Source organism: Haemaphysalis longicornis, unplaced genomic scaffold (assembly GCF_048455015.1).
Source record: "Haemaphysalis longicornis isolate Haplotype H1 unplaced genomic scaffold, Haemaphysalis longicornis Haplotype H1 scaffold_6, whole genome shotgun sequence".
Classification (NCBI taxonomy): domain Eukaryota; kingdom Metazoa; phylum Arthropoda; class Arachnida; order Ixodida; family Ixodidae; genus Haemaphysalis; species Haemaphysalis longicornis.
Genome location: NW_027526407.1, coordinates 213,289,698 through 213,312,108, shown reverse-complemented (window position 1 = coordinate 213,312,108; position 22,411 = coordinate 213,289,698).

The following is a 22,411-nucleotide window of genomic DNA, read 5'->3' as shown; positions in this document are numbered from 1 at the left end:
GGCAAGAAAACAACAAAAATAAAACCTCCGCCGCTCCGGTTTCGTCGAAGCTTCCAGTACTTTCGAGGAGGTGCGCGTGGCCTTGCCAGTGCTAAAGAGCGTCGATCATTCTAGAATGGAGAAGAGGGAAGTTATTTCGCTGACGGCGGCGGGCGCGTTGTGTGTGTGCTCTCCTTCTCCGCGCCGGCACGGTTATAAAAGGAGGAGCCGCGCCTAAGCAAGCCAGCTACGTTTGGACGTCTTGATTGACAACTGCACCTGCCAGTTTGTACATCACACCATCGGCGACCCGCGCCCTGGAGGACCCCAACGTGCTCCCGGGCCTCGAATGACCGTGATCGTCTCGGACGGCCTGGCCTACAGCGAAGCCACGCTTCCCAGGTAGCCGACTCGCCTCCGACAGCGGTGCATCGTCCGGCCCGGTCGGTGAATATGCTGGGACTCTGTCTCTCATAAGCATCGAACTGTTCATTTTCTTTTAGTTAACTGCTCCGATTCGCAATCTTCATTTGTTAACGCTCCTGTTTGTATCATTTTGTCGAATTGGACTGTTTCTTGTATTTGAATTCCATATAAGTTGCCTGAAATTATCGATCCGTTACCTAGTGCTTGTGTTTGTAACTTGCCTGTCTGAATATAAGTCTTTGTGCTGTTTTTTTTTTTGTTCAAGGCTCTTGCTCATTCTTGCCGCTCTGTTCGGCGAAAGCCGCACATCAGACGGCCACCCCTTTGTCACCTGTGCCTTGTGGATTCGGTGGGGTTTGTTGGCTCTCTTGAGTCGACTCCCCATATCTTCCGACAGTGCACCCTAAATTTAAGGAAACGGGTGACACACACCTTATTGTACAATTCTCCTAAATCATGGCCTGGGCTCGTCGCACACTGTGGCACGTACCAAGACTGTCCAGCAGGCATATGTAATTGTAGTCATAGTCACTCCGCTTGCACACCTATTTGTACACTTTTCCTAAATCATTTTCGAGGCTCGTCGCACACTGTGACACATACCAAGACTGTCCTGCAGGCCTACGTATTTGTAGTCATAGTCACTCCGCTTGCGCCCCTATTTTTACAATTCTCCTAAATCATGGCCGATGCTCGTCGCACACTGTGGCACGTACCAAGCCTGTCCTGCAGGTCTACGTAATTGTAGTCATAGTCACTCCGCTTGCACACTAATTGTAGATTTTTCCTAAATCATCGCCAAGGTTCGTCGCACACTGTGGCACGTACCAAGACTCTCGTGCAGGCCTACGTAATTGTAGTCATAGTCACTCCGCTTGCACACTAATTGTACCAACAGGTAAGCGGCACCTGTTGTTTCCAAATTTATTGCCGCACCGTGAGTACCACAGACTTTTCAGGCCCTGAAAGTCTCGAAGCTCAGTAAGCCTAACGGATCCGATACGGGTGCAGCCGCCGCCGCTCTCATCTTCACCCGCGTCCCAGAGCATTTGTGCCGCCGTAGTACTGGTACCTAGAAGTGGCTGCGTACACACCACCAGACACAGCGTGGCGAAGCAAAATCCCCGCCAGGCTTCAAGCCCACAACGCCCCGCCAGCGCCCGCCGCCTCGGTTCGTCCCCGCCGCGGCGCCCGTCATCCACGCGTGCCGGTTACTACGGGCGAGGCCTCTACCACGACCCAACAACGCCATCAGCAGCCGCTTCTTCTCGAGCGGGTGCGATCTTCCAGCCTCCGAAGCTACTCGATGCCCCCCCCCCCCCGAGGGGAACGAACGGGACCGTTCTCTTACGCCGGGAGGTAACGTGACACCTCGCAGCTCGGTGCTCGCCGTCTCTCTCGCAAGCTGTGTCTGCCCGCTTTCGAGGGGAGTGAGTGCCCACTACAGACGTATTTTGTGGTGTGTGTTTTCTGGTGCCTGTGATGGACGCGTGGTTTCCAACGCCTGACCCTATGAGTGCGATTGTGGCTCAAAGGGCGACGATTGACCGCCGAAGGCTTCGCGATGGGCGTTGATCTTTGCACGTACCGTATTAGAGTGGGCTGCTTTGTTCGCGCCGGTTGCTCTACGCGCAATGATTGTCTGGTGTGGCTTCAAGCCGAAAGTCTTACTCGACATCTGAGTACTGGGGCAAGGTTCTCGCTGGTCTTGTTTTGTCTTGCCCACTTGCTTGTCTGTGCTGGCGACGTGGAAACAAACCCCGGGCCGGATAAATTAGATCAGGTGTTGACACTTGTTAAGCAATCGATAACATCAAACCACAAATTTCAGGAGGAGGTATCTGGCAGATTGAAAGACCTCCAGCTCAGTGTGACGGATATCAAAAGACGCCTGTCTGAGCTCGAGCAATCTGATTCTGTCAGGGACCTCCGTGTAGACGTCAGTAGTGTCAGCTCCCTTCTAAAGGAATCATGCGATCAGCTTAGGAACATTGATTCAAGGCAAACTCAGCGATCGAGCCTTGTTGTGGACGACCTAGACAACCGCATACGGCGCAATAACCTCATATTTAAGGGCCTTCCTGAGACCAGCCCGGAAACGTGGGCAGACACTGAGGAAACAATTACCAAGTTTGTTAGCGAAAACTTAGACATAGACGTCGGTGAGATCGAGCGGGCACACAGAATAGGTGAATGGAAAGAAGGAACTGTCCGCCCTGTAGTTGTAAAATTTCTCAACTTTAAAGACAAACATAACATCCTAAAGAATGCATCGAAGCTGAAAGGCGTATTGGCGCCACGTGTATGGATCGAGGAAGACTTTTCTCCAAGAATGCAATTAATCAGAAAACAGCTCAGAGACTTTGCCCACGCAACGAAGCAACCAGGTGAAAAATACAAGGTAATTTCTGATAAACTTCTCCTGAATGGCCGACTTTACCACCTCGACCCGGTAACTAATGGTGTCGTGCCCTTGCCGAGGCGCGGAACCCCTGCTACGGAACAGGGTGAGACACTTTTAGAGGAGTCAAGCGCCACGGCTGCTAAAGAAAAGTGACTGAAAAATCGTTCGTCCTCAAAGCTGTCAATCCTCCTGGCAAATTTTCGCAGCCTATTTAATAAACAGGACCTCCTATGCTCGTTCACTGAATCATGTTCGGCGGATATTGTGCTTGGAACTGAAACGTGGCTTTCCTCTGATGTTAGTGATTGCGAGTTGTCATTGGCTAAACACTTTTCTGTATTTAGGAAAGATAGAACAGTGTCTCGCGGTGGTGGTGTTATTGTGGCCGTTAAAAAGAATTTGCAAGCCCATTTAGTCGATACAATTTCATGTATAGAGATCCTATGGGTGATAGTACGCGTATCTGCCTCTGTGCGTTGTGCTGTCGGGGTCTGCTACCGTCCGCCAGATTCTTCTCCCGAATTTATTGAGCACTTAAACGAATCGCTGTGCTTTATACAAAACAAGTACCCAAAATACCCAATAATTCTTGCTGGAGACTTCAATTACCCAGGGATTGATTGGCGGTCAGGCATTCCACATGGCAGCACAAAAAGGCATGAATGTCAAGAATTTCTGGATGTGTTGTCTGCCTTTAGTTTGAGTCAAATGGTCAGATTGCCTACACGTGTCGACAGAATTTTAGATCTTGTGCTGACCACAGAACCAAGCAATATGCTCGTACATGTTTTAGATAACATCAGCGATCACAACGTAGTGCATTGTGAGGTAACACTAGAAAGCTCGAAAACCGAGAAAAAACGAAAACAATTTTTGATTACAGCCGCGCGAACCGCGCCATAATAGAAACCGAATTGTTATCATTTTCCGCGCAGTTCTTCACTTCCTTTGCTCTCAGAAATGTAAATGAAAACTGGCAAATTGTTTGCGATAAGCTTCTGGAACTGAAAGAAAAATACGTTCCAAGAATCAGTATCACGTCATCGACGCAAAGCGCGCGGTTTACGACCGGCGTTAAACGCTGCATCAATAAGAAAAAGCGACTTTATTCCAAGGCCAGACGATCTGATTCAGCGGATGACTGGAAGCGCTACAAAGAACACTCTAAACTGTGCAAAGCAGAAATCTAGGCAGCCAAGGAAAAATTTTTCAACAACGATATAACAAACCTACTGCAGACCAACACGAGAAAATTTTGGAAAGTGATAAATCCAAAGTACTCATCATCATCGTCCATATCATTGTCTAAAAATGGTACAGACCTTTCCTCATCAGAGGCTGCAGAGGAATTCAATTCTGTTTTTTGTTCTGTGTTTACAAATGAAAGCCCATTACCAGCCACTCTTACTTTACAGTCATTAGATTCAGCAATGGATGACCTGCTTATCACTCAGGAGGGTATTGCTGCAGCCATTGATAGACTCCCGACCAACTCTGCACCAGGCCCCGATGAAATATGCACCAAACTACTAAAAATGACTAAAGTGGTCATATCCCCGATCTTAGCTGCTTTATTTCAGCAATCGATAGACACAGGATGCGTACCGTTTGCTTGGAGAATTGCCCGTGTTATCCCCATCTTTAAGTCAGGCGACCCATCTGTGCCTCTTAACTACAGACCGATTTCCTTAACCAGCATAGTTTGCAAACTTCTAGAACGCATAATATCATCTGCCGTAATGAGCTACCTAACAAAACAGAGCTTCTTTTTTTCTAATCAACATGGTTTTTTGAGAGGCCGTTCTTGTGAAACTCAGTTATTCGAATTAATGACTGATCTCCATAATGCAGTACATTCGTCCTCACAAATAGATGCTATATTCATAGATTTCGCCAAGGCCTTCGACAAAGTCCCTCACATCCGTCTAATGGAAAAACTTTCTGCTCTTAATATCAACCCTAAGATTAACAGGTGGATTAAGAACTTCCTAACCCATCGGTTTCAGTCAGTAACCATTAATGATAATTCCTCCTCTTTAGCTCAAGTAACTTCCGGTGTTCCACAGGGCTCAGTCTTGGGTCCTATCTTATTTTTAATATATATCAATGACATTAACACAAATATCTCTTCTACTATCCGATTATTTGCGGATGACTGCGTCATTTATAAGCAAATTAAAAACCCCCAAGGTTTCTTATCCTTGCAAGCAGACCTTAATCAACTGACGAAATGGTGTAGGGATTGGCAGATGGAAGTAAATGTGCCCAAAACTAACGCCATAACATTTACCAAAACTAGCGCGTCTGAGCCCCGTCACTATTTTCTCAATAGTATGCCTGTACAAACCGTAACCATGGTAAAATACTTGGGGGTCCACATAATGTCTGATCTAACCTGGAATCACCATATCGATACAATAACCAGCAAAGCTTCTAAATCACTCGGATTCATTAGGCGCAATCTGCATTCAGCTAACACATCCACAAAGCTTCTGGCCTACGAAACACTTGTTCGATCAAAGATTGAATATGCAGCGCTAATCTGGAACCCCCATCAGTCGTATCTCGTAAATAAACTAGAGGCACTCCAAAATAAAGCTGCCCGATTCATTCTCAGGAACTACTCACGAACATCAAGTATAACAGAAATGAAACAATCCCTGAACTTACCACCTCTACAACAACACCGGCTTTATAGTCTTTTATCGGTTTTCCATAGGCTATACCACAGCCAGTCTTCTTTCGGTGCCTCGCACATAAGACCCGCTGGTCGCGTTTTTTCCCGTTTAGATCATGCATTCAAAGTTCAACCAATATTCGCGCGTACCAACCTATTTTTCTTTTCGCCACTCTTACTTGCTATTCGTCACTGGAATCAGCTCCCAGGTAACATCGTCACACTCAGTAATCACGACTCATTTATCAAAGAGTTGCAGTTATTCCTCAATGTATAAATCATTTTCCAGTGTTTGTGTCATTTTTGAACCTCTTAGATTGGTTCAATGTTCGATGTTTGTGTTATTTTGAACCTGGGTCATTTTTTAACCCTCGCATTTTAGGGATTGGATAACTGTTGTGCGCCTTTTGTGTACCCTTTTTTTGAAACTATGCAGTTCGACATGAATGTATTTGTATTCGCATTTTTTTTGGTGTTGCTGTTTTTAATGTTGCAATGTGTTCTTTTTTTCATTGCGACCCCTATGTGACGCCCGCAAGGGCCTTTAGGGTAAATGCATAAATAAATAAATAAATAAATAAATAAATCATCGCCGAGGTTCGTCGCACACTGTGGCACATACCAAGACTGTCCTGCAGGCCTACGTAATTGTAGTCATAGTCACTTTGATGGCACACCTTATTGTACAATTCTCTTAAATCATGGCCGAGGCTCGTCACACACTGTGGCACGTACCAAGACTGTCCTGCAGGCCTACGTAATTGTTGTCATAGTCGCTCCGCTTTCACACCTAATTGTATATTTCTCCTAAATCATCGCCAACGCTCGTCGCACACTGTTGCACGTAGCAAGACTGTCCTCCAGGCCTACGTAATTTTAGTCATAGTCACTTCAATGGCACACCGTATTGTACAATTCTCCTAAATCTTCCCAGAGGCCCGTCGCACACTGTGGCACGCACCAAGACTGTCCTGCAGGCCCACGTAATTGTAGTCATAGTCACTCCGCTTGCGGACCAATTGTACCATTCTCCTAAATCATCGCCAAGGGTCGTCGCACACTGTGGCATGTAGCAAGACTGTCCTGCAGGCCTACGTAATTGTAGTCATAGTCACTTCGATGGCACACCTATTTGTACAGTTCTCTTAAATCATGGCCGAGGCTCGTCGCACAATGTGGCACGTACCAAGACTGTCCTGCAGGTCTACGTAACTGTAGTCATAGTCACTCCGCTTGCACACCAAATTGCACAATTCTCCTAAATCATGGCCGAGGCGCGTTACATACTGTGGCACGTACCAAGACCATCCGGCAGGCCTAAATAATTGTAGTCATAGTCACTCCGCTGGCGCACCTAATTCTACAATTCTCCTAAGTCATGGCCGAGGCTCGTCGCACACTGTGGAACGTACCAAGACTGTCCTGCAGGCGTACGTAGTTGTAGTCATAGTCACTCCGCCTGCACACCTAATGGGATAATTCTCCTAAATCACGGCTGAGGCTTGTCGCACACTGTGGCACGTATCAAGACTGTCCTGCAGGCCTACGTAATTGTAGTCATAGTCACTCTGATTGCGCACCTAATTGGATAATTCTCCTAAATCATGGCCGAGGCTCGTCGCACACTGTGGCACGTACCAAGACTGTCCGGCAGGCCGACGTAATTGTAGTCATAGTCACTCCGCTTGTCACTAATTGTACAATTCTCCTAAGTCATGGCCGAGGCTCGTGGCACACTGTGGCACGTACCAACAATGTCCTGCAGGCCTACGTAATTGTAGGCATAGTCACTCCGCTTGCACACCTATTTGTACAATTCTCCTAAATCATGGCCGAGGCTCGTCGCACACTGTGGCACGTACCAACAGTGTCCTGCAGGCCTACGTATTTGTAGGCATAGTCACTCCGCTTGCACACCTATTTGTACAATTCTCCTAAATCATGGCCGAGGCTCGTCGCACACTGTGGCACGTACCAAGACTATCCTGCAGGCCTACGTAATTGTAGTCATAGTTACTTCGATGGCACACCTTATTGTACAATTCTCCTAATCAAAGCCGAGGCTCGTCGCACACTGTGGCAATTACGAAGACTATCCGGCAGGCCTACGTAATTGTCGTCATAGTCGCTCCGCTTGCACACCTAATTGTATAATTCTTCTAAATCATAGCCGAGGCTCGTCGAAAACTGTGGCACGTGCCAAGGCTGTCCAGCAGGCATATGTAATTGTAGTCATAGTCACTCCGCTTGCACACCTATTTGTACACTTCTCCTAAATCATGGTCGAGGCTCGCTCGCACTTTGACACATACCAAGACTGTCCTGCAGGCCTACGTAATTGTAGTCATAGTCACTCCGCTTGCGCTCTAATTGTACAATTCTCCTAAATCATCGCCAACGCTCGTCGCACACTGTGGCACGCACCAAGACTGTACTGCAGGCCTACGTAATTGTAGTCATAGCAGAACTACGTAATTGTTGTCATAGTTATTCCGCTCGCACATCTTTTTGTACAATTCTCCTAAATCATGGGCGAGGCTCATCGCACACTGTGGTACGTACCAAGACTGTCCGGAAGGCCTCAGTAATTGTAGTCATAGTCACTCCGCTGGCGCACCTTTTTCTACAATTCTGCTAAATCATGGCCGAGGCTCGTCGCGCACTGTGGCACGTACAAATACTGTCCGGCAGGCCTACGTATTGGTAGTCATAGTCACTCGGCTTGCACACCTATTTGTAGAATTCCCCAAAATCATTCCAGAGGCTCGTCGCATACTATGGCACGTACCAAGACTGTCCTGCAGGCCTACGTAATTGTAGTCATAGTCACTCCGCTTGCACACTAATTCTACCATTCTCCTAAATCATCGCCAAGGTTCGTCGCACACTGTGGCATGTAGCAAGACTGTCCTGCAGGCCTACGTAATAGTATATATATTCACTTCGATGGCACACCTTATTGTACAATTCTCTTAAATCATGGCCGAGGCTCGTCGCACACAGTGGCACGTACCAAGACTGACCTGCAGACCTACGTAATTGTAGTCATAGTCACTCCGCTCGCACACCTATTTTTACAATTCTCAAAAATCATGGCCGAGGCTCTTCGAACACTGTGGCACGTACCAAGGCTGTCCAGCAGGCATATGTAATTGTAGTCATAGTCACTCCGCTTGCCCACCTATTTGTACACTTCTCCTAAATTGTGGTTGAGGCTCGTCGCACACTGACACATACCAAGACTGTCCTACAGGCCTACGTAATTGTAGTCATAGTCACTCCACTTGCGCACCTATTTGTACAATTCTTCCAAATAATGGCCGATGCTCGTGGCACACTGTGGCACGTACCAAGCCTGTCCTGCAGGTCTACGTATTTGTAGTCATAGTCACTCCGCTTGCCCGCTAATTGTACCTTTCTCCTAAATCCTTGCCAAGGTTCGTCGCACACTGTGGCACGTACCAAGACTGTCCTGCAGGCCTATCTAATCGTAGTCATAGTCACTTCGATGGCACACCTTATTGTAAGATTCTCTTAAATCATGGCCGAGGCTCGTCGTACACTGTGGCACGTTCCAAGACTGTCCTGCAATCCTACGTAATTGTAGTTATAGGCAGAACTACGTAATTGTTGTTGTGGAATCTATCATCGTCAGCGTTGCACCGAAGACATCAACATCATCGAAGCCTGTCGTGATTGCACGATCGGCGTGCGCTCGCGCTACATCTTCTTTTAAGTCGCCATTAAACCTTCCGACCGCTCGGTCGCTCCCTCCCTTGTCGGAAGGCCTCTCTCGTCCACAGTGGCTAAAGAATCCCACAGTTGTCATAGTCACTCCGCTCGCACACCTTTTTGTACAATTATCCTAAATCATGGCCGAGGCTCATCGCACACTGTGGCACGTACCAAGACTGTCTCGCAGGCCTCAGAAATTGCAGTCATAGTCACTCCGCTGGCGAACCTATTTCTACAATTCTCCTAAATCATGGCCGAGGCTCGTCGCGAACTGTGGCACGTACAAAGACTGTCCGGCAGGCCTAAGTAATTGTAGTCATAGTCACTCCGCTTGCACACCTATTTGTAGAATTCTCCTAAATCTTCCCAGAGGCCCGTCGCACACTGTGGCACGTCCCAAGACTGTCCTGCAGGCCTACGTAATTGTAGTCATAGTCACTCCGCTTGCGGACTAATTGTACCATTCTCCTAAATCATCGCCAAGGTTCGTCGCACACTGTGGCATGTAGCAAGACGGTCCAGCAGGCCCACGTAATTGTAGTCATAGTCACTTCGATGGCACACCTTATTGTACAATTCTCTTAAATCATGGCCGAGGCTCGTCGTACACTGTGGCATGTAGCAAGACTGTCCTGCAAGCCTACGTAATTGTAGTCATAGTCACTTCGATGGCACACCTTAGTGTACAATTCTCCTAAATCATGGCCGGGGCTCGTCGAACACTGTGGCACGTACCAAGACTGTCCGGCAGGCCTCAGTAATTGTAGTCATAGTCACTCCGCTGGCACACCTAATTGTGCAATTCTCCTAAATCATGGGCGAGGCTTGTCGCACACCAAGGCACCTACCAACACTCTCCTGCAGGCCTACGTTATTGTAGTTATAATAAATCCGCTGGCACACCGAATTGTACAATTCTCTTAAATCATAGCCAAGGCTGGTCGCACACTGTGGCACGTACCAAGACTGTCCTGCAGGCCTACGTAATTGTAGTCATAGTCACTCCACTATCACACCTAATTATACAATTCTCTTAATTCATAGCCTAGGCTCGTCGCACACTGTGGCACGTACCAAGACTGTCCTGCAGGTCTACGTATTTGTATTCATAGTCACTCTGCTCGCACGCCTATTTGTACAATTCTCCTAAATCATGGCCGAGGCTCGTTGCACACTGTGGCACGTACCAAGACTGTCCGGCAGGCCCCTGTAATTGTAGTCATAGTCACTCTGCTGGCGCACCTAATTCTACAATTCTCCTAAATCATGGCGGCGGCTCGTCGTACACTGTGGCAGGTACCAAGACTGTCCGGCAGGCCTACGTAATTGTAGTCCTAGTTACTCCGATTGCACACCTATTTGTACAATTCTCCTATATCATCACCGAGGCTCGTCGCACACTATGGCACGTACGAAGACTGTACTGCAGGCCTACGTAATTGTAGTCATAGTCACTCCGCTTGCACACTAATTGTACATTTCTCCTAAATCATCGCCAAGGCTCGTCGCACACTGTGGCATGTACCAAGAATGTCCTGCAGGCCTACGTAATTGTAGTCATAGTCACTTCGATGGCACACCTTATTGTACAATTCTCCTAAATCATCGCCAAGGCTCGTCGCACACTGTGGCACGTACCAAGACTGTCCGGCAGGCCTACGTAATTGTAGTCATAGTCACTCCGCTTGCACACCTATTTGTACACTTCTCCTAAACCATGGTCGAGGCTCGTCGCACTCGGTGACACATACCAAGAGTGTCCTGCAGGCCTACGTAATTGTAGTCATAGTCACTCCGCTTGCGCCCCTATTTGTACAATTCTCTTAAATCATGGCCGATGCTTGTCGCACACTGTGGCACGTACCAAGCCTGTCCTGCAGGTCTACGTAATTGTAGTCATAGTCACTCCGCTTGCACACTAATTGTACCTTTCTCCTAAATCATCGCCAAGGTTCGTCGCACACTGTGGCACGTACCAAGACTCTCGTGCAGGCCTACGTAATTGTAGTCATAGTCACTCCGCTTGTACTCTAATTGTACCTTTCTCCTAAATCATCGCCGAGGTTCGTCGCACACTGTGGCACGTACCAAGACTGTCCTGCAGGCCTACGTAATTGTACTCATAGTCACTTCGATGGCACACCTTATTGTACCTTCCCTTAAATCATGGCCGAGGCTCGTCAGACACTGTGGCACCTACCAAGACTGTCCGGCAGGCCTACGTAATTGTAGTCATAGTCACTCCGCTCGCACACCTATTTTTACTATTCTCCAAAAATCATGGCCGAGGCTCGTCGAACACTATGGCACGTACCAAGGCTGTCCAGCAGGCATATGTAATTGTACTCATAGTCACTCTGCTTCCACACCTATTTGTACACTTCTCCTAAATCATGGTCGAGGCTCGCCGCGCACTGTGACACATACCAAGACTGTCCTGCAGGCCTACGTAATTGTAGTCATAGTCACTCCGCTTGCGCCCCTATTTGTACAATTCTCCTAATTCACGGCCGATCGTCGCACACTGTGGCACGTACCAATACTCTCGTGCAGGCCTACGTAATTGTAGGCATAGTCACTCCGCTTGCACACCAATTTGTACAATTCTCCTAAATCATGGCCGAGGCTCGTCGCACACTGTGGCACGTACCAACAGTGTCCTGCAGGCCTACGTAATTGTAGGCATAGTCACTCCGCTTGCACACCTATTTGTACAATTCTCCTAAATCATGGCCGAGGCTCGTCGCACACTGTGGCACGTACCAAGACTATCCTGCAGGCCTACGTAATTGTAGTCATAGTTACTTCGATGGCACACCTTATTGTACAATTCTCCTAATCAAAGCCGAGGCTCGTCGCACACTGTGGCAATTACGAAGACTATCCGGCAGGCCTACGTAATTGTCGTCATAGTCGCTCCGCTTGCACACCTAATTGTAAAATTCTTCTAAATCATAGCCGAGGCTCGTCGAACACTGTGGCACGTGCCAAGGCTGTCCAGCAGGCATATGTAATTGTAGTCATAGTCACTCCGCTTGCACACCTATTTGTACACTTCTCCTAAATCATGGTCGAGGCTCGCTCGCACTTTGACACATACCAAGACTGTCCTGCAGGCCTACGTAATTGTAGTCATAGTCACTCCGCTTGCGCTCTAATTGTACAATTCTCCTAAATCATCGCCAACGCTCGTCGCACACTGTGGCACGCACCAAGACTGTACGGCAGGCCTACGTAATTGTAGTCATAGCAGAACTACGTAATTGTTGTCATAGTTATTCCGCTCGCACATCTTTTTGTACAATTCTCCTAAATCATGGCCGAGGCTCATCGCACACTGTGGTACGTACCAAGACTGTCCGGAAGGCCTCAGTAATTGTAGTCATAGTCACTCCGCTGGCGCACCTTTTTCTACAATTCTGCTAAATCATGGCCGAGGCTCGTCGCGCACTGTGGCACGTACAAATACTGTCCGGCAGGCCTACGTATTGGTAGTCATAGTCACTCGGCTTGCACACCTATTTGTAGAATTCCCCAAAATCATTCCAGAGGCTCGTCGCATACTATGGCACGTACCAAGACTGTCCTGCAGGCCTACGTAATTGTAGTCATACTCACTCCGCCTGCGCGCTAATTGTACAATTCTCCTAAATCATCTCCAACGCTCGTCGCACACTGTTGCACGTAGCAAGACTGTCCTCCAGGCCTACGTAATTTTAGTCATAGTCACTTCAATGGCACACCTTATTGTACAATTCTCCTAAATCTTCCAAGAGAACCGTCAGACACTGTGGCATGTAGCAAGACTGTCCTGCAGGCCCACGTAATTGTAGTCATAGTCACTTCGATGGCACACCTTATTGTACAATTCTCTTAAATCATGGCCGAGGCTCGTCACACGCAGTGGCACGTAATAAGACTGTCCTGCAGGCCTACCTAATTGTAGTCATAGTCACTCCGCTTGCGCACCTATTTCTACAATTCTCCGAAATCATGGGCGAGGCTCGTCGCACACTGGCACGTACCAAGACTGTCCGGCAGGCCGAAGTAATTGTAGTCATAGTCACTCCGCTTGCACACTAATTGTACAATTCTCCTAAGTCATGGCCGAGGCTCGTCGCACACTGTGGCCCGTACCAACAGTGTCCTGCAGGCCTACGTAATTGTAGTCATAGTCACTCCGCTAGCACACCTATTTATACAATTCTCCTAAATCATGGCCGAGGCTCGTCGCACACTATTTATACACACGTACCAAGACTGTCCTGCAGGCCTACGTAATTGTAGTCATAGTTACTTCGATGGCACACCTTATTGTACAAATCTCCTAAATCAAAGACGAGGCTCGTCACACACTGTGGCAATTACTAAGACTATCCTGCAGGCCTACGTAATTGTTGTCATAGTCGCTCCGCTTGCACACCTAATTGTATAAATCTTCTAAATCATAGCCGAGGCTCGTCGAACACTGTGACACATACCAAGACTGTCCTGCAGGCCTACGTAATTGTAGTCATAGTCACTCCGCTTGCGCTCTAATTGTACAATTCTCCTAAATCATCGCCAATGCTCGTCGCACACTGTGTCACGTCGCAAGACTGTCGTCCAGGCCTACGTAATTGTAGTCATAATCATTTCGATGGCACACCGTATTGTACAATTCTCCTAAATCATGGCCGAGGTTCGTCGAACACTCTGACACGTACCAAGACTGTCCTGCAGATCTACCGAATTGTAGTCATAGCAGAACTACGTATTTGTTGTCATAGTCACTCCGCTCGCACACCTTTTTTGTACAATTCTCCTAAATAATGGCCGAGGCTCATCGCACACTGTGGCACGTACCAAGACTTTCTGGAAGGCCTCAGTAATTGTAGTCATAGTCACTCCGCTGGCGCACCTCTTTCTACAATTCTCCTAAATTATGGCCGAGGCTCGTCGCGCACTGTGGCACGTACAAAGACTGTCTGGCAGGCCTAAGTAATTGTAGTCATAGTCACTCCGCTTGCACACCTATTTGTACAATTCTCCAAAATCATCCCAGAGGCTCGTCGCATACTATGGCACGTACCAAGACTGTCCTGCAGGCCTACGTAATTGTAGTCATAGTCACTCCGCTTGCACACTAATTCTACCATTCTCCTAAATCATCGCCAAGGTTCGTCGCACACTGTGGCATGTAGCAAGACTGTCCTGCAGGCCTACGTAATTGTATTCATAGTCACTTCGATGGCACACCTTGTTGTAGAATTCTCCTAAATAATGGGCGAGGCTCGTCGCACACAGTGGCACGTACCAAGACTGCCCTGCAGGCCTACGTAATTGTAGTCATACTCACTCCACTCGCACACCTATTTTTAAAATTCTCAAAAATCATGGCCGACGCTCGTCGAACACTGTGGCACGTACCAAGGCTGTCCAGCCGGCATATGATTGTAGTTATAGTCACTCCGCTTGCACACCTATTTGTACACTTCTCCTAAATCATGGTCGATGCTCGTCGCACACTGTGACACATACCTAGACTGTCCTGCAGGCCTACGTAATTGTAGTCATAGTCACTCCGCTTGCGCGCTAATGTACAATTCTCCTAAATCATCGCCAACGCTCGTCGCACACTGGTGCACGTAGCAAGACTGTCCTCCAGGCCTACGTAATTGTAGTCATAGCCACTTCGATGGCACACCTTATTGTACAATTCTCTTAAATCATGGCCGAGGCTCGTCGCACACTGTGACACATACCAAGACTGTCCTGCAGGCCTACGTAATTGTAGTCATAGTCACTCCACTTGCGCTGTAATTGTACAATTCTCCTAAATCATCGCCAACGCTCGTCGCACACTGTGGCACGTAGCAAGACTGTCCTCCAGGCCTATGTAATTGTAGTCATAGTCCCTTCAATGGCACACCTTATTGTACAATTCTCCTAAATCATGGCCGAGGCTCGTCGCACACTTTGGCACGTACCAAGACTGTCCTGAGGGCCTACGTAATTGTAGTCATAGCAGAACTACGTAATTGTTGTCATAGTCATTCCGCTCGACACCTTTTTGTACAATTCTCCTAAATCATGGCCGAGGCTCATCGCACACTGTGGCACGTACCAAGACTGTCCGGAAGGCATCAGTAATTGTAGTCATAGTCACTCCGCTGGCGCACCTCTTTCTACAATTCTCCTAAATCATGGCCGAGGCTCGTCGCGCACTGTGGCACGTACAAAGACTGTCCGGCAGGCCTACGTATTTGTAGTCACAGTCACTCGGCTTGCACACCTATTTGTACAATTCTCCAAAATCATCCCAGAGGCTCGTCGCATACTATGGCACGTACCAAGACAGTCCTGCAGGCCTACGTAATTGTAGTCATAGTCACTCCGCTTGCACACTAATTCTACCATTCTCCTAAATCATCGCCAAGGTTCGTCGCACACTGTGGCATGTAGCAAGACTGTCCTGCAGGCCTACGTAATTGTATTCATAGTCACTTCGATGGCACACCTTATTGTACAATTCTCTTAAATCATGGGCGAGGCTCGTCGCACACAGTGGCACGTACCAAGACTGTTCTGCAGGCCTACGTAATTGTAGTCATAGTCACTCCGCCCGCACACCTATTTTTACAATTCTCAAAAATCATGGCCGAGGCTCGTCGAACACTGTGGCACGTACCAAGGCTGTCCTGCAGGCATATGTAATTGTAGTCATAGTCACTCCGCTTGCACACTAATTCTACCATTCTCCTAAATCATCGCCAAGGTTCGTCGCACACTGTGGCATGTAGCAAGACTGTCCTGCAGGCCTACGTAATTGTATTCATAGTCACTCCGCTTGCACACCTATTTGTACACTTCTCCTAAATCATGGTCGAGGCTCGTCGCACATTGACAAATACCAAGACTGTCCTGCTGGCCTACGTAATTGTAGTCATAGTCACTCCGCTTGCGCACCTATTTGTACAATTCTTTTATATAATGGCCGATGCTCGTGGCACACTGTGGCACGTACCAACCCTGTCCTGCAGGGCTACGTAATTGTAGTCATAGTCACTTCGATGGCACACCTTATTGTACAATTCTCTTAAATCAGGGCCGAGGCTCGTCGCACACTGTGGCACGTACCAAGACTGTCCTGCACGCCTACGTAATTGCTGTCATAGTCGCTCCGCTTGCACACCTAATTGTATAATTCTCCTAAATCATAGCCGAGGCTCGTCGAACACTGTGGCACGTACCAAGGCTGTCCAGCAGGCATATGTAATTGTAGTCATAGTCACTCCGCTCGCAAACCTATTTGTACACTGCTCCTAATTCATGGTCGAGGCTCGTCGCACACTGTGACACATACCAAGACTGTCCTGCAGGCCTACGTAATTGTAGTCATAGTCACTCCGCTTGCGCGCTAATTGTACAATTCTGCTAAATCATCGCCAACGCTCGTCGCACACTGTTGCACGTAGCAAGACTGTCCTCGAGGCCTACGTAATTGTAGTCATAGTAACTTCAATGGCACACCTTCTCCTAAATCATGGCCGAGGCTCGTCGCACACTCTGGCACGTACCAAGACTGTCCTGCAGGCCTACGTAATTGTAGTCATAGGCAGAACTACGTAATTGTTGTTGTGGAATCTATCGTCGTCGGCGTTGCACCGAAGACATCAACATCATCGAAGCCTGTCGTCATTGCATGATCGGCGTGCGCTCGCGCTACATCTTCTTTTAAGTCGCCATTAAACCTTCCGACCGCTCGGTCGCTCCCTCCCTTGTCTGAAGGCCTCTCTCATCCTTAGTGGCTAAAGAATCCCACAGTTGTCATAGTCAGTCCGCTCGCACACCTTTTTGTACAATTCTCCTAAATCATGGCCGAGGCTCATCGCACACTGTGGCACGTACCAAGACTGTCCCGCAGGCCTCAGTAATTGCAGTCATAGTCACTCCGCTGGCGCACCTATTTCTACAATTCTCCTAAATCATGGCCGAGGCTCGTCGCGCACTGTGGCACGTACAAAGATTATCCGGCAGACCTACGTAATTGTAGTCATAGTCACTCCGGTTGCACACCTATTTGTAGAATTCTCCTAAATCTTCCCAGAGGCCCGTCGCACACTGTGGCACGTCCCAAGACTGTCCTGCAGGCCTACGTAATTGTAGTCATAGTCACTCCGCTTGCACACTAATTGTACAATTCTCCTAAGTCATGGCCGAGGCTCGTCGCACACTGTGGCACGTACCAACAGTGTCCTGCAGGCCTACGTAATTGTAGTCATAGTCACTCCGCTAGCACACCTATTTGTACAATTCTCCTAAATCATGGCCGAGGCTCGTCGCACACTGTGGCACGTACCAAGACTGTCCTGCAGGCCTACGTAATTGTAGTCATAGTTACTTCGATGGCACACCTTATTGTACAATTCTCCTAAATCAAAGCCGAGGCTCGTCACACACTGTGGCAATTACTAAGACTATCCTGCAGGCCTACGTAATCGTTGTCATAATCATTTCAATGGCACACCGTATTGTACAATTCTCCTAAATCATGGCCGAGGCTCGTCGAACACTCTGACACGTACCAAGACTGTCCTGCAGGCCTACGTAATTGTAGTCATAGTCACTCCGCTTGCTGACTAATTGTACCATTCTCCTAAATCATCGCCAAGGTTCGTCGCACACTGTGGCATGTAGCAAGACTCTCTTGCAGGCCTACGTAATTGTAGTCATAGTCACTCCGCTTGCGCGCTAATTGTACAATTCTACTAAATCATCGCCAACGCTCGTCGCACACTGTTGCACGTAGCAAGACTGTCCTCCAGGCCTACGTAATTTTAGTCATAGTCACATCAATGGCACATCTTATTGTACAATTCTCCTAAATCTTCCCAGAGAACCGTCGCACACTGTGGCACGCACCAAGACGGTCCGGCAGGCCTACGTAGTTGTAGTCATAGTCACTCCGCCTGCACACCTAATGGGATAATTCTCCTAAATCATGGCTGAGGCTCGTCGCACACTGTGGCACGTACCAAGACTGTCCTGCAGGCCTACGTAATTGTAGTTATAGTCACTACGCTTGCGCACCTATTTCTACAATTCTCCGAAATCATGGGCGAGGCTCGTCGCACACTGGCACGTACCAAGACTGTCCTGCAGGTCTACGTAATTGTAGTCATAGTGACTGTGATTGCCCACCTAATTGGATAATTCTCCTAAATCATGGCCGAGGCTCGTCGCACACTGTGGCACGTGCCAAGGCTGTTCAGCAGGCATATGTAATTGTAGTCATAGTCACTCTGCTTGCACACCTATTTGTACACTTCTCCTAAATCATGGTCGAGGCTCGTCGCACACAGTGACACATACCAAGACTGTCCTGCAGGCCTACGTAATTGTAGTCATAGTCACTTCGCTTGGGCTCTAATTGTACCATTCTCCTAAATCACCGCCAATGCTCGTCGCACACTGTGGCACGTCGCAAGACTGTCCTCCAGGCTTACGTAATTGTACTCATAATCATTTCAATGGCACACCTTATTGTACAATTCTCCTAAATCATGGCCGAGGCTCGTCGCACACTCTGACACGTACCAAGACTGTCCTGCAGGCCTACGTAATTGTAGTCATAGCAGAACTACGTAATTGTTGTCATAGTCACTCCGCTCGCATACCTTTTACTACAATTCTCCTAAATAATGGCCGAGGCTCATCGCACACTGTGGCACATACCAAGACTGTCCGGAAGGCCTCAGTAATTGTAGTCATAGTCACTCCGATGGCGCACCTCTTTCTACAATTCTCCTAAATTATGGCCGAGGCTCGTCGCGCACTGTGGCACGTACAAAGACTGTCCGGCAGGCCTACGTAATTGTAGCCATAGTCACTCCGCTTGCACACCTATTTGTACAATTCTCCAAAATCATCCCAGAGGCTAGTCGCATTCTATGGCACGTACCAAGACTGTCCTGCAGGCCTATGTAATTGTAGTCATAGTCACTCCGCTTGCACACTAATTCTACCATTCTCCCTAATCATCGCCAAGGTTCGTCGCACACTGTGGCATGTAGCAAGACTGTCCTGCAGGCCCACGTAATTGTAGTCATAGTCACTTCGATGGCACACCTTATTGTACAATTCTTTTAAATCATGGCCGAGGCTCGTCACACGCAGTGGCACGTACCAAGACTGTCCTGCAGGCCTACCTAATTGTAGTCATAGTCACTCCGCTTGCGCACCTATTTCTACAATTCTCCGAAATCATGGGCGATGCTCGTCGCACACTGGCACGTACCAAGACTGTCCTGCAGGTCTACGTAATTGTAGTCATAGTCACTCTGATTGCACACCTAATTGGATTATTCTCCTAAATCATGGCCGAGGCTCGTCGCACACTGTGGCTCGTACCAAGACTGTCCGGCAGGCCGACGTAATTGTAGTCATAGTCACTCCGCTTGCACACTAATTGTACAATTCTCCTAAGTCATGGCCGAGGCTCGTCGCACACTGTGGCACGTACCAACAGTGTCCTGCAGGCCTACGTAATTGTAGTCATAGTCACTCCGCCAGCACACCTATTTGTACAATTCTCCTAAATCATGGCCGAGGCTCGTCGCACACTGTGGCACGTACCAAGACTGTCCTGCAGGCCTACGTAATTGTAGTCATAGTTACTTCGATGGCACACCTTATTGTACAATTCTCCTAAATCAAAGCCGAGGCTCGTCACACACTGTGGCAATTACTAAGACTATCCTGCAGGCCTACGTAATTGTTGTCATAGTCGCTCCGCTTGAACACCTAATTGTATAATTCTTCTAAATCATAGCCGAGGCTCGTCGAACACTGTGGCACGAGCCAAGGCTGTCCAGCAGGCAAATGTAATTGTAGTCATAGTCACTCCGCTTGCACACCTATTTGTACACTTCTCCTAAATCATCGCCAAGGTTCGTCACACACTGTGGCATGTAGCAAGACTGTCCTGCAGGCCCACGTAATTGTAGTCATAGTCACTTCGATGGCACACCTTATTGTACAATTCTCTTAAATCATGGCCGAGGCTCGTCACACGCAGTGGCACGTACCAAGACTGTCCTGCAGGCCTACCTAATTGTAGTCATAGTCACTCCGCTTTCACACCTATTTGTACAATTCTCCTAAATCATGGACGAGGCTCGTCGCACCCTGTGGCACGTACCAAGACTGTGCTGCAGGCCTACGTAATTGTAGTCATAGTCACTCCGCTTGCACACTAATTGTACAATTCTCCTAAATCGTCGCCAAGTCTCGTCGTACACTGTGGCATGTAGCAAGACCGTCCGGCAAGCATACGTAATTGTAGTCATAGTCACTTCGATGGCACACCTTAGTGTACAATTCTACTAAATCATGGCCGGGGCTCCTCGCACACTGTGGCACGTACCAAGACTGTGCGGCAGGCCTCAGTAATTGTAGTCATAGTCACTCCGCTGGCACACCTAATTGTGCAATTCTCCTAAATCATAGGCGAGGCTTGTCGCACACCGTGGCACGTACCAAGACTGTCCTGCAGGCCTACGTTATTGTAGTTATAATAACTCCGCTGGCACACCTAATTGTACAATTCTCTTAAATCATAGCCGAGGCTGGTCGCACACTGTGGCACGTACCAAGACTGTCCTGCAGGCCTACGTAATTGTAGTCATACTCACTCCGCTATCCCACCTAATTATACAATTCTCTTAAATCATAGCGGAGGCTCGTCGCACACTGTGGCACGTACCAAGACTGTCCTGCAGGCCTACGTAATTGTAGTCATAGTCACTACGCTTGCACACCCATTGTTACAATTCTCCTAAATCATGGCCGAGGCTCGTCGCACACTGGCACGTACCAAGACTGTCCTGCAGGTCTACGTAATTGTTGTCATAGTCACTCTGCTCGCACGCCTATTTGTACAATTCTCCTAAATCATGGCCGAGGCTCGTCGCACACTGTGGCACGTACCAAGACTGTCCGGCAGGCCCGTGTAATTGTAGTCATTGTCACTCTGCTGGCGCAATTAATTCTACAATTCTCCTAAATCATGGCGGCGGCTCGTCGCACACTGTGGCAGGTACCAAGAACGTCCGGCAGGCCTACGTAATTGTAGTCCTAGTCACCCCGATTGCACACCTATTTGTACAATTCTCCTAAATCATCACCGAGGCTCGTCGCACACTGTGGCACGTACCAAGACTGTCCTGCAGGCCTACGTAATTGTAGTCATAGTCACTCCGCTTGCACACTAATTGTACATTTCTCCTAAATCATCGCCAAGGCTCGTCGCACATTGTGGCATGTACCAAGACTGTCCTGCAGGCCTACGTTATTGTAGTCATAGTCACTTCGATGGCACACCTTATTGTACAATTCTCCTAAATCATGGCCGGGGCTCGTCGCACATTGTGGCACGTGCACAGACTGTCCGGCAGGCCTAAGTAATTGTAGTCATAGTCACTCCGCTCGCACGAAAATTTCTTCAATTCTCCTAAATCATGGCCGAGGCTCGTCGCAGACTGTGGCACATACCAAGACTGTCCTGCAGGCCTACGTATTTGTAGTCATAGTCACTCCGCTTTCACACCTATATGTACAATTCCCCTAAATCATCGCCAACGCTCGTCGCACACTGGTGCACGTAGCAAGACTGTCCTCCAGGCCTACGTAATTGTAGTCATAGCCTCTTCGATGGCACACCTTATTGTACAATTCTCCTAAATCATAGCCGAGGCTCGTCGCACACTGTGGCACGTCAGAGACCTGTCCTGCACGCCTACGTAATTGTTGTCATAGTCGCTCCGCTTGCACACCTAATTGTATAATTCTCCTAAATCATAGCCGAGGCTCGTCGAACACTGTTGCACGTACCAAGGCTGTCCAGCAGGCATATGTAATTGTAGTCATAGTCACTCCGCTCGCACACCCATTTGTACACTGCTCCTAAATCATGGTCGAGGCTCGTCACACACTGTGACACATACGAAGACTGTCCTGCAGGCCTACGTAGTTGTTGTCATAGTCGCTCCGCTTGCACACCTAATTGTATAATTCTTCTAAATCATAGCCGAGGCTCGTCGAACACTGTGGCACGTGCCGAGGCTGTCGAGCAGGCATATGTAATTGTAGTCATAGTCACTCCGCTTGCACACCTCTTTGTACACTTCTCCTAAATCATGGTCGAGGCT